Source organism: Diorhabda carinulata, chromosome 7, assembly GCF_026250575.1.
Source record: "Diorhabda carinulata isolate Delta chromosome 7, icDioCari1.1, whole genome shotgun sequence".
Taxonomy (NCBI): domain Eukaryota; kingdom Metazoa; phylum Arthropoda; class Insecta; order Coleoptera; family Chrysomelidae; genus Diorhabda; species Diorhabda carinulata.
This window is the reverse complement of record NC_079466.1, coordinates 16,730,211-16,742,894: the sequence shown is the minus strand read 5'-3', so window position 1 is coordinate 16,742,894 and position 12,684 is coordinate 16,730,211.

The following is a 12,684-nucleotide window of genomic DNA, read 5'->3' as shown; positions in this document are numbered from 1 at the left end:
ACCTAGCCAACGTGAAGTCGAACGTAACTAAAACGAGAGCGTCAGCGAAAGCGAGGACGTAAAAGTTTATTAAACCACCTTCAGTCCAAAGGAGAGTTACAAACAAACCTACATACAGGTGAAGATAATATGAGCGTATTAAAAATAGATACATCCCTAAAATCAATCGGCAAAGGAATTTTTTTTAATTTGGTGCTTTATGCACAGTTGAACTTTAATTAAGATGGATCTGTGAATCGATAAAACTTTTATGTGCAACTTCTAATCCGAATAATAAACCCATAATAGCCAATGAAGGTGATCGTGTAATGTTTGGGATGGAATTGTATATGATCATGTGAACGTTTCTTTAGAACAGCCAGCTGTAAGTTTTATTGGAAAGCTCCACTTAATATTTGGTGACAAATGTGATTTCTGCATTATGCCAGTTCATATTACTGCGTCTACACAGGATTATCTCAATATCTTTCTCGAAATCAGGGGTCACAACTGATCAGCCAGCTCTGAATCCAGATTTAACGAAAATTGATTTCTCTGTAGTCCAATTTATTAGGGGAAATGTCAGTCAATGATTCGAACAGTGCATTGATGCTAAGCGTAAACGCTTTGAACATTTACTTCAATATTACGGATAACAAATTCTTGAATATGTGAGTGTCTTGAATTATTGAAATTTCATTGAATACTAAGATATTGTATCATATTACAATACTGTTAAGTCAAATGAAAGTTTTTTTCTAGCATAAATACAGTAAGTAGTAGAGTCACAGCGTTGATTTACTACAGTTTTCGTATAAACGGGTTCACGTAATAAAACTTTATATGGAAAGCTTGAAAAGATACACGTAATCCGAATTTGGTATAGTTTACATGGTTTCTCATTTATAAAATCATATGGTTCATAAAAGAAATATACAAAACGTTGTATAGCTCAAGATAATTTCAATATACGCACCTTACGGAAACCTTTTATGTTTCTTTATAATATTTTTTTAAATATCTTGAAGTTATTTATACGAGGGTATAGATTTTAATGTAGAATATTCTGAGAAGACAAATCCAATTATAAATTTTTTTTTATTTGTTTATCTAAAAACTCAAGTAGCAACCCTCGTACACCTTAGTTTATTGTTTGGTATAACCTTTGTACTCTCTTATTATCTCACCCATACATTCAAATATCTACTTGAAATAATTGTTAATTACCAAATAGTACTTTATGAGTTTAAAATATTGCATCCGAATCTCATGGAATCATTCACAAATGACTCTGAGAATCTCTAATTTCAAGTCAGAACGAAGCAGAATCGGAAAATGATTAAAATCTCTACATGAAGTGAAGTTTAATTAAATATCTATCTGTCCATAAACGATACAGTGTTTATCTTGATTCGCTCATTACCAGCGAAGCTGAGATCTTTTGAAATGTTTTCCTTGAAATATGTTGATAATTTATTCACAATATCTTTTGATTATTAATATTTCACATAAAAGATTCAACTATACATTCTTGTAATTGCTGATCATTTATTCTAGTAGTTATTTTCATTATTAATGATATACAAAAGACTAAGATTTATGTTATTTTAACTGATAATCTGAAATAAATTGCTTTTTATAAAACAAATAAATGATAAGATACAGATGGAATCAATTACATGGTATGATTGCAGCAAAATTATTCAAATCAATGGCAAGGAAATGGAAACATTATAACTGGTCGATAAATTTTTTCTAAATGATAATCTATTTCCTTAAATCAAATGTTTACTTCCGGATGTACTTAGGGTAATGATCAATGTTATAATACTGATTGGTTATTTGTAAATAAAGCGATCCTAGTTATTGGCAAAGCTAAAAAGATCTAAAAAAACTCACTTTAATTCTATTGAAGAGTCGAAAAACGTTACATCATGAGAAGTGAGTGTTAGTTTTTATATTAGGTTATTACTTCAAACCTTTGATTGTGGATTGTAGTTGCGAATTTTAGGAAAGAGCATGGAAATATATAGTGCATGAATGAAGTATAAGAACATCTTTTGCCATGTAGAAATCTCTTTCATATCAGCCATTTGTCGTCCGAATTTCTATTGCTGTTAGTTTTGAGCCTTTGAACGCCAGATGATGCCCGTACTAGTGAATTACCTTTTGGTATCTAAATCGAAGACTAATATGTTTATCTTGAGGTGGCGCGTCTTGCGATATATTCATAGCATTCCTACTACACCCTACTTGCTACTCTATCGAGGATATTCGATGAGCCAGCGATTTTAAACTCCTAACTTTTGTCTCACACAAATATACAAAGCACTTAGGTTTTTGAATTGATTTTCTGGAACGTAGAGGAACGAACTAAATACGATGCTAGATAGGACATCTTTACCCTTGGAATCAAAAATCTTACTAAAAGTTCGTTGAAGTCTTGTGAAGGGCTCTGCTCTATTTATCAAAACTGACACTTTGACAAATCTGAATGGTCTAGATGTCTTCAAAGAGATCTTGTTAAGTACTCATAATATTATTATGAAAAATATTATCAAAAAGGATCTACTTATCAATTCAAATCTCATTGTTCACATACGACTTTACTACCTCGAAACAATATAATGATGTCCTTACGAGCTCTAAATTCACTTTATTGTCTACTATTAGATGTATATACTTCTCTCTCTTCGACCTTTGTTTCCTCGCGGCACTGCAGTTAGGTGTCACTTCGCGAGGAAAGAATCTAGTAATCATACTCTCTATTCAAGTTCCTTGAAGTCAACTCCTTTTTTAATTGCCTTCTTCACCAGCTACTTGATCTCTTTCTGAACAGTGGAGTTTCTTAAGAATATCAGTCACGAAAGAGCTCGTCTCTCCTCAGGCTGTCTCTGAAGAGAGAATGGTGCTAGTCTAGGTCTCTGGACGAAACTTCTGCATTAACAAGTACTGCAGAATGACTCCAAACGGGGGCATGCAAAAAATACATGTTCAGCATCTTCGCTTACACCAGCGCAAATCGGACATTCGGGAGATGTGTCGTGCTTGAAAAGATACAGATATTCCCAAGAACACACATGTCCTGATATCATTTGAATCGAGTAATAATTGACCTCTCCATGCTCACGGTTTACCCAGGTATCTATTTGTGGACATAGACGATCTATCGGTCTTTTCCGAGAAATTTAAATGTATTTGCCATCATTTCAGACTGTTATTCTGTTCCTCATTCTTGAGTTCTACTTTGCTTAAAATTCAGTAGAGCCTTTTCGCCGGTAGAGGGCAGTTCTCTATTCAGCAAGTGAGCTGATAGGCAGCATTCCGTCTATAAAACAAACTGTATCTTGAGACACCGTACGGAAATCGCTTGCCATTCTAAAGGTATCAGCCCATATCGTCCTAAGACTGCTCTGAACATCGCCGCTTTGTCGCTCAAGTGCTGTGCCTACTGTTTAGATGTCATGCGCACCAATTTGCAGTAAGATCGTTTTCAGCTGCTTTCTACTAGTAATGAATTGTGTGTTCAGCCAATTTCAGGCCAACACTATCTATCCATTGGCTGATATTCTCGAAAATAATGTCAAATGCCAAGTTAATCTCTTCTAGAAGCTTTACTACGATTACTACGGCTACATTGTCTTCGTATGCCACAAACTTGACATCCGTCGGCATTTCCAGCTTGAGTAGTCCATCATACATGACATTTCACGGTAGTAGATCTAAAAAGGAGCCTTCAGGTACACTTCCAGTACTTTTGTACTTTCTTGGACTGGTCTCGGCGTCGTATTTCAGGATCCTATAAGAGAAGTAGCTTTTCACTATCTTTAGCAGGTATCGGTACGTTCATGGTATCAAGAGTTGCCACCAAGTAGTACTTCTTAGTTTCGTCTTTCCATCTACTCTCTGGAATGGCGTCCTTAGCTGTGTTAACGACGAAATTAATAGCATCCAAGCGGTTTTTTTGGAAGCCATGTTGATTATGAAAGGGCAGTAGTTTGATAACTCAATCCTTCCGTAGATAATCCGTTCCAGTATTTTTCCCGCGGTATCAAGCATGCAAAGCGGATGGTAGGATGACAGTTCCTTACGAGGTGGCCTTTTCTTTAATAAATGTAGATTTATCGACTGTATTATGTAAAAATCATGTCCAGAGTTGACACAGTTTTCATAAGTGCTACAGTCAGTAAAAAAATCAGTAGCCTCTTCAGCTATTGCCACTAGTGAGTGCTATTCCTCGTCTTTGGTCAGTCGATCTAAAATAACACATTTTCGTATAGTTAGAGGCTGGGTTGGGCATAGCAGCTATAGAAGTTTATTCCACCCAGCTTCGCTAAAGCAAAACCAGCTGCTTCAGTACCCTTGACAGCATTTTGGAAGGGGTCTTGCCACATGACCAAATAACACCATTAGTGGTATTGTTCGTTTACTAGGTTTACAAAGGTTTACTAGCAAGGTGTCTATATGGCTCTGAGATCAATTCAAGCTTTTGTTTTAGGGCTAGCAGAGGTTGGAAATCATGCATCAATACACAATGATTGAGTTTTATCTGCAATATCTTTATAGTAGTCTTATTTCATCTTCCGGTGATAGGATCCTGACTTTTTGTGTTATCTTTTTCGAAGCAGAAGAAGCATTGGGTGTTATTTTTGCAGGTCTGTGGCTAATTTCTCCCCACTTCATACAGCAATTGGATCAGCCCACTTGGCTTCTGAAATTTGGTGAAAAAATGGCCATAGTTTCAACACCTTAAACATTCAGTTTCTCGCGGTGACTTTATTTCATCCGGCATGGTTTTTCTTTTGTTCTAGTCTGTATTTAGCAGATATATCTGTGGTTTATTTCCAATCACTTGCGCATCATCTCTAAGGTTACTTGCAATGGTCTCTTACAAACCATAGCCTCTATGTCATCTCAATTATTAGTAAGTTTCCAGTGGTTGTCCTGCGAATTTTATCAACTGAGGCCTGAACAGGGATATTTTTTTCAACCCGGCTGAGTATTTCCGAGTCTTTTTCTTTGTCCTTTTAACAAACGATAAGTGCATTTGGCCTAGTTACTGATCTCGGTGGCTTCTTGCGGTGCAGTTATTTATCTTTCCTAGATTTTACTATTTGTCAATCTGTTTCTTCCTTTTCGGTGGACTTTATTACTTCAGTGGTTAGTGGAGTTGGCATTGTCTCATTCATTTTTTTCCATGTTTTTGGTGACGTTCGTTGCCTATTATTTATTCGCAGTTAGCACCTGTCTCAGTGTCTACTGTAGTATTGGTCTCCGTGGTAGTAGTTCGTCTACGTGGTGTTGTTGGCGCTGCAACAACGTTTATCGCCAAACTAATAGGGCGCGCTACTTTAAATGCCTTGAGCTTTCTGAAAGCACTACCAATGGCCACTTCAGTTTTGATAGCCTTGCGGATATTTATCTTAGGCTCTTTTTATCAAACTCTTTAAGATCATTGAAGAGTTCCCAAGTGTTTCAGCGCTTGAGTTGCTTGTTATTGATTTAGTTCCCATTATTCTATTGGTTCATTGCGAAAGCTAATTCATTTCACTCCTACTTTGTGCCATGCAACACGGACAACAAGGTTTCCCAGATCCGCAGCTTGGGCACGTGCTCCGTTACGATATCACCTCTGCCATGTGTGTGTCCTTTTGGCAAATTTTATTCACAGCTATGATAAGTTCTACAATTTACTCGATGAAGGAAAAAAGGGGACTATTTTTTAGAGTTTCTCTCATATATGTACTAATTTTTGCTGTCGTATTAGTAATAAAAAACTAACATGTGATATTGTTTCAGGAGACCCAGTTAGACTGATTTCCAGAATAATTACAATTGATCATAAGAAATTCAATCGGAAGGCAATACAATTTCTAAGTCTAATCATGTGCCTTTTACTGGAATTTTGTGCGTTACCAGGAATATTAAGTCTCTACCAAAACATCAAGCTTAGCATCTTTATGGAATATTTTACAGTGATATGCTTCTTACAACCAGTATATACCAGTTCAATTTTATATTTAATTATTTCATTACTTTGAACTATTTGGTCGATTTTTTGTTGTTGGATATTGTGATATATTTTGAAAGCAACGAACCAAGTATTTCTGGTCCGTTAGAAGTATACAGAGTGTATAGGTCCAGGCATTCATTAGATTTGAACCGATGTTGTGTAACCGTAATCTCTCCTTTGACCTTCAGTATAGAATGGGCAAATGTTATGTGTGGTCAATTTTACTAAACGGCATGGAAGCATGGATATCGTTTATCAATAAACTAGATGCCTTCGAAATGTGGACCCTTCGAAGAATATTGCGTATACCATGGACAGACAGATTAAGAAACGAGGATGTAATAAGAAGAGCAGGGACTGAGAGAGAGCTTTTCAACTTGATCAAGGTGCGAAAGGTTGGATACTTGGGTAATGTTCTTAGAGGAGAAAGATATTCAATACCCCAATTGATCTTACAAGAAAATATCGAAGGAAAGAGAGGCATAGGGCGAAAACAAATGTCATGACTACGCAATATAAAACACTGGACTGGCATAAATAACACCGGTGAGCTGTCTCATGCCGCTATAAATAGATGTCTGACCATAAGACAATCGCTAACGCACTGTAGGTGCAAGGCAGCAGAAGAAGAAAACAGGTTCAGCATTACCAATTTTCGGATATTTTCGTTTTTTTTTTAAATTACGAATACAACCATGACCACCGTATAATTTGTAGTACACTTAATGAAAAAACGTAATTCATAGAGAATTATTGTTAAAAAGTTATTAATAGGGAAAAAATTACTTATTAATATTATCTAATAAAACGCATATATAAATTTTAAAATATATAAAGTTTAAAAGGTCGTAAATTTTCTTCCAACGAGGAGGTAATAAAAGCTGTGGAGGTCTGGTTTGCAGAGCAAGAAGAAACATTTTTTTTTAAAGGTCCAGAGACGTTGCAGGTTCACTGTAATTAAGAGGAGAATATGTTGAGTAATAAAATATTTTGACATTTAAATTTTCTTTGGTTCTATAGTAGGCTGTATATCTCATCGTAATCATTTTTGTAGGTAGGGATAAAGTGTAAAGTAATAGCAATTATCAGATTTTACGCAGTTCCGGACTTCTGAATTCTCTGTTAGGTATACAGTCTTAATCGTCACATTATCATGCATAATCCTCAACAGAGTAATCTCGTCCTAATAACTGTTTCAAATAAATATAAATAAATATTTATGCTGCTATTCAACGGTTTATATTAAAATTCAGCTTGTGATTTGCTTCCCTTTATCTATGATAATTTTGCGGAAGACCATAATCCTGAGGTAGGTAACTTCGATGTGAGATTAAAAGGGCTAAGAAAGGGTAACAAAGATACTCAAACAAAAACAAAGGAGCGAATTGATGAAGAATTTGCAACAATAAAGGCAACTACAACACCAGATACGAATATAGAATTTGTCTGGGATCAAATTAAACATGCAATAGAGAAAGTAGGAAGAAATATGAAATGCCAGTCCGAAGACCAAGAAAAAATGGATGACAGAAGACATACTAGTGATGATGGACATTCGGAGAGTATACAAGCATTCAACATCCAAAAATACAAACAAATAAATAGAGAAATAAGGAAGAAAATCCGAAAAACAAAATAAGAGTGGATGAAAGAAAGATGCGAGGAAATTGAATTACTTAAGAATAAACAAGACAGCCACATAGTTCATAAGAAAATAAAAAAGGTAACTTCCAATAAAACAACTCTTATCAGATTCCCCTCCGTAAGAAATCAAATACCAAGAAATGTGATGAAATCAGGCTGATAAGCTTAATGAGCCGAATCTACAATAAATGTGAAGCCGATCAAAGCGATACCCGAATTGGATTTCGCGAAGGTCTAGGAACTAGGGAAGCACTAGCCAGCTCAATAATACTCTTCCAGAAATGTCGAGACATGAGGAAAGATATCTATGCCTGTTTCATAGACTATGAGGAAGCTTTCGACCCAGTTAATTATATCGTCCTTCTGACAATAGTTTATTAGAAATCTTTATTAGTACTAAGAAGCAACGATTAGATATGGACAAACGACATCAGAACCGGTGTGTATAGAAAAGGGGGTACGACAAGGGACAATTAGAGTGCGATTGAACTGGTATGAACACATTATCTTTAATTCGGACCACTCAGGACCGAAATAAGTATGTTGAAATTGTCGTCAACCTTCATTAACTGGAGATGGTAGCTAAAGAAGAATAAGCGAAATGATTTTAATTACAATATTCAAACGTTCACCTGAAAGCAGCTATTATAAGGAACTGACTATTATATTATACGCATACTAAGCAGCTTCTACAGTAGCAGTTCTATTCTTGTACATTTCCAAGGTTTCTAACAGTGTGTTTTAGTAAGTTAATGACAATTTGATGGAAAGACTCAATAAGATGAATGGTAATATGAAAGTCTTCGAGTATAATGTCGTTAAATGGATGAATATCTCATACTAAATCTATGTATTCCGGTTATTGAAAAAAGTTGTCATGAATTACTATTGATAAAATAATCATGGAATCTTATAGAAAAACTATAATATCCGTAAAATTTATTTATAGAAAGATCATTTATGTTTTTATTTTCAGGGTTGTGTGGGTCTCTTGTTATTTTTAAAGTTTGTGAATAAAATAGAAAAAGCCATGTCAAACTTGAATGGTGTATCAAAATGTCTAGAAATGCAAAGTCCCGATTTTGAAACTAAAATTTTGAAAGGAAGCTATAAGCATAATATTATTCCGATTATGGTATTGATTTTCGCCATGCTAACTCATATTACTTGTACACCATTCTTAATTGATGATGGATTTGCGGATCTTATCTATTATACTACCAAACGCTTTTATGGCAATATTCCAGATCCTATTTTATCGTGTTCATTATTTTTTTGTCTAGCGGCAGGTAAGTACTTAACATATTTGTTTTAATAATCAACACTAATGTACAAAATAAACACGCTACTACTTCACAAATATTCACAATGTACTGTCTGTCGCGAGTTACGAAAAACCAATTTATCGTCTTCAGAGATTCAAAGTAAACAGTTTAACATGTAGTGTGGATTAAGTAGTAGTCTAAAGAGTAATCTAACCTAGCCTGAAACGAATGTACAAGAATGTGAACCTAACCTAACTTTACCTTCCTTAGACCTCGAAGTTATGTCATATTTGTTTTATTCAACCAAATCAATTAAGCTGACTTAAGCTGAATATCCGTCAATTCTTAGTCAACATCCAATGTTTGGTTTGAAATTGAGATAAAATATCTAGTAGAAAGTGCAAAATTTTGATCTTGTGAGTTTGGGAAAACTGTAGAAAGAGCATCATTATTTAAGAAAATAATAATCTTTTCAAGACTCCAGCCGAAAAAAACCATCTAGTGTAAGTCGTTAGAAACTCAAAAAACATTTTTCTAATCTCTTTACGAATTAAACTGAGATAGATTTCTGAAGAACTATGTGGAAGACTTGAAAACTTAGTTCCGTATTTCAGCATCCGCAAACAATATTTCTAAAGATTATAAAAGCAAAACTAGAAGAAGGAATAGTCACTGAAAATTCATTTCATGAACTCACATATGAATTTTTCCCCCTGACATCTAGAGATGTATGTTATTAACGGGGTGTTTTCATATAAATTCAAAGATTTTTGAGAAAAATCATGAAAGAAATTGGAATAAAAATATGATTACCTTTAGGGAGGGATTACCATTGATTTTAATAACAAAGCCTGATCAAAAAATTTCAAAGGCCAAAATTTATCATATGCAATTATTTTTCTATCGTACCAAGTAACCAATTAATAGAATATTTTCAATCTAGACTATCTAGAGAACATTTTAATAATTTTTTTTGACTTACTATTACCTAAATAATCAAAAATCAATAACTTTCAGCTGGGATGCAAACACTGTACAAACTAATGTAACTTTTGTGAAATCAATGTTTGGTTAACTGTACCAATAATTGGGTAATAATGGAAAGCTTATGTAATCATAATAATCTAAGAGCCATTGATATTTTCGAGGGATAATTCACTCAGTCTTATTTTTTGAGAGATTTATTTGAAAAGCTTGAATCCTAGTGTGTGGGTTTCCACCTCTTGTTCCTCGGACGTCATTTCAAATAAAGGGGTTCGTAAAGTTTACTTGCGTCTTAGATAGATGATTGAGGTTTCTACATGGGATTTGGCCTTTCGATGATTGCAAATCTTGGTAGAGGTTTTTCTACCACTTTCACTTCTTCTCATTGGCCATGAGCAGCTTTGTTTCTGATTTTTACATTAATTTCAAAATTGTTTTCAATGTGCTTATCACTGTAGTTGGCTGGTTCTTATTTCAATCGTTTTAGTTCAGCTATGACTCCTTGCATTATTTTTTGCATTGTGACAGAATTATAGAGGAACGTGTAAAATAGAAAACGATACTTGAGAAAGATGTAAAATGGCTACGAACGCTCTGCTAACCTACAAATTAATTTGGACAAATCAACGTGATAGAGAAAGTGGTTACAACAATTTGGGTGGTGTGACATAGCTGTTAAATTAGATAAAAACCCAGCAGAAGTTCAGGTACTAACGTTTATGGCAGTGATAGGCTAAAAAGTGGTCGAAGTATATCAGAGTTTTAACTTTAGCGTCGTAAACAAACAGGACTTGCCTATCATTAAAGACAAGTTTGAAGAGGACTTTGCGCAAATATTTTATATCAGAGATATATATTTTTGAAAACTCTACAAAACGTAGATAAACAGTTAAGCGAATTTTTTGGAATCCCATCCAAGTAAGAGAGAAATTGTCTATAGAAGATAAACCAGAGTCAACCAAATCTGTCAACAATCTGAGGAAATATTTGAAAAATTCACAAACAACTAGACGTGTTCGAAGGTAAAAATAAAGCAAATAAAGTATAAGCAGTAAGAAGTAAATGTGTCAAAAATTAACAAAATAAATATTTTGACCGAGAGATATTGTAAAAAACATAACTGCAGAGAATGTTGAGCAATTGAATAAACCGAGTACCAAGTGCAATGGGAATATACAAGAATACAAGTTGATGATGCGAAATTAATTTTAAAACTAGATACAAGAGCACAATGCAACGTGTTACCAAGATACTTGATAAACAAAACGAAGGCAAGTCTGAAACTAAGCCGAACAAAAAATTTAAGTCTAAGTTACACAGAGATAACATAGCAGTTCTAGGTGAAGCAGATATACTTAGTACGACAATAAATGAATAAAACAACATTATATTCAAGGTAGTTAAAGAAAAGGTTACACCGATCCTAGGACTTGATCCCTGTGGAAAGTAAGAACTTATTGCAAGGGTGAAAACTTTGAAGGAAGGTAAATACAAAGATGACATCTTTAAAAGGGTTAGGTTGTTATAAAGATTATGAGTATGATATTGATCTATTCGAGTAGCTCAAGTTTAAAATTAAACCGTCAAAAAGAATCACTTCTGATAACATGTAGTTATTGTTTTAACTACGATTTTAAAAAAATGATTAAGTGGTTGACGTGACATAAGAAAACTATGTTTTTATGATGATTGCATTCATGTACAAGTTTTCCACACTAGGAGTCTACACTTTACAAGCCCTAATATTGTTACTATTCCCTAACCTATCGTCATCATTAATTTTTTAGGTGGTTTTGCGATTACCTTACCACTTCTATTCATGAGTTATTTTACATTCCACATAACTTTTCAATTGATGTGGTTGTCGGCTTATATTAAGAAAAACCTGCATAAGAAGTTCAATTTGTATACGCGGAACGATGTTAATCAAGAGTTGATCCATGAACATCTCATAAATATAGTTAAATATCACTTGTGTTTTCAAAAGTAAGTATTTGAAGACGAAATCATTCTATTTCCTGATGATCTGTCTCTTTGGGTCTCTTTTTATTAAAATTTTGTTTAAAAACAGATGAAATCTTGACTTTTCGATATACTTCGCTCTTTATTAGAATATTATTCGACTTTAACAAAAAACGTATATCGAAATATGTTTTTTTTTACAGTTTTCGGTTTTAAATGAAAAACAAAATTTTATTAAAGTATGAGAAGTGATATTTGACAATTTTACTAAAAAATAACTCTTAATAATATAATAACTTTGATTATTCCCTTATTATTTAAATAAGTAGAAATTGAAAAGTCACTGAATTAAAATTGTGAATGAAGGCGGAAATATTGAATTTTCCGAAAAAATTGCTGATAATTCAAATAAAATTTCTGTGTGAAAAGTTTGGGAGCAGTTGGGCAAATTATTCCAATTAAGAAAAGGTGTGAAAATAAATATGTGACGTAGTAAGAACAGTTGTTTTTCAGAAGCATTCTTTTCAAACCTCAAATTTTCAGTTAAAAACATCAAATAGCTTTGCACTATGGTGAAATCAATGATTATGGTTAAATGAGAATGTCAACATTTACCGTTATTCTAAGTTAATAGCTTTTTTAAATAACAAAATGTATACTACCATCCAAACCAGTCGAAGGTGCTAACAGTTGAATTATTTATGAGGAACGCCCCAGACAAAGAGTATTTACTGGTGAAAGTTATCGCATTAATTGGCTTTGCCCGAGGGTGTCGAAGGGAAGACATTTCTAATTTACAACAGCAATACGGTGCACTTTTGATAGACAAAGTAAGTC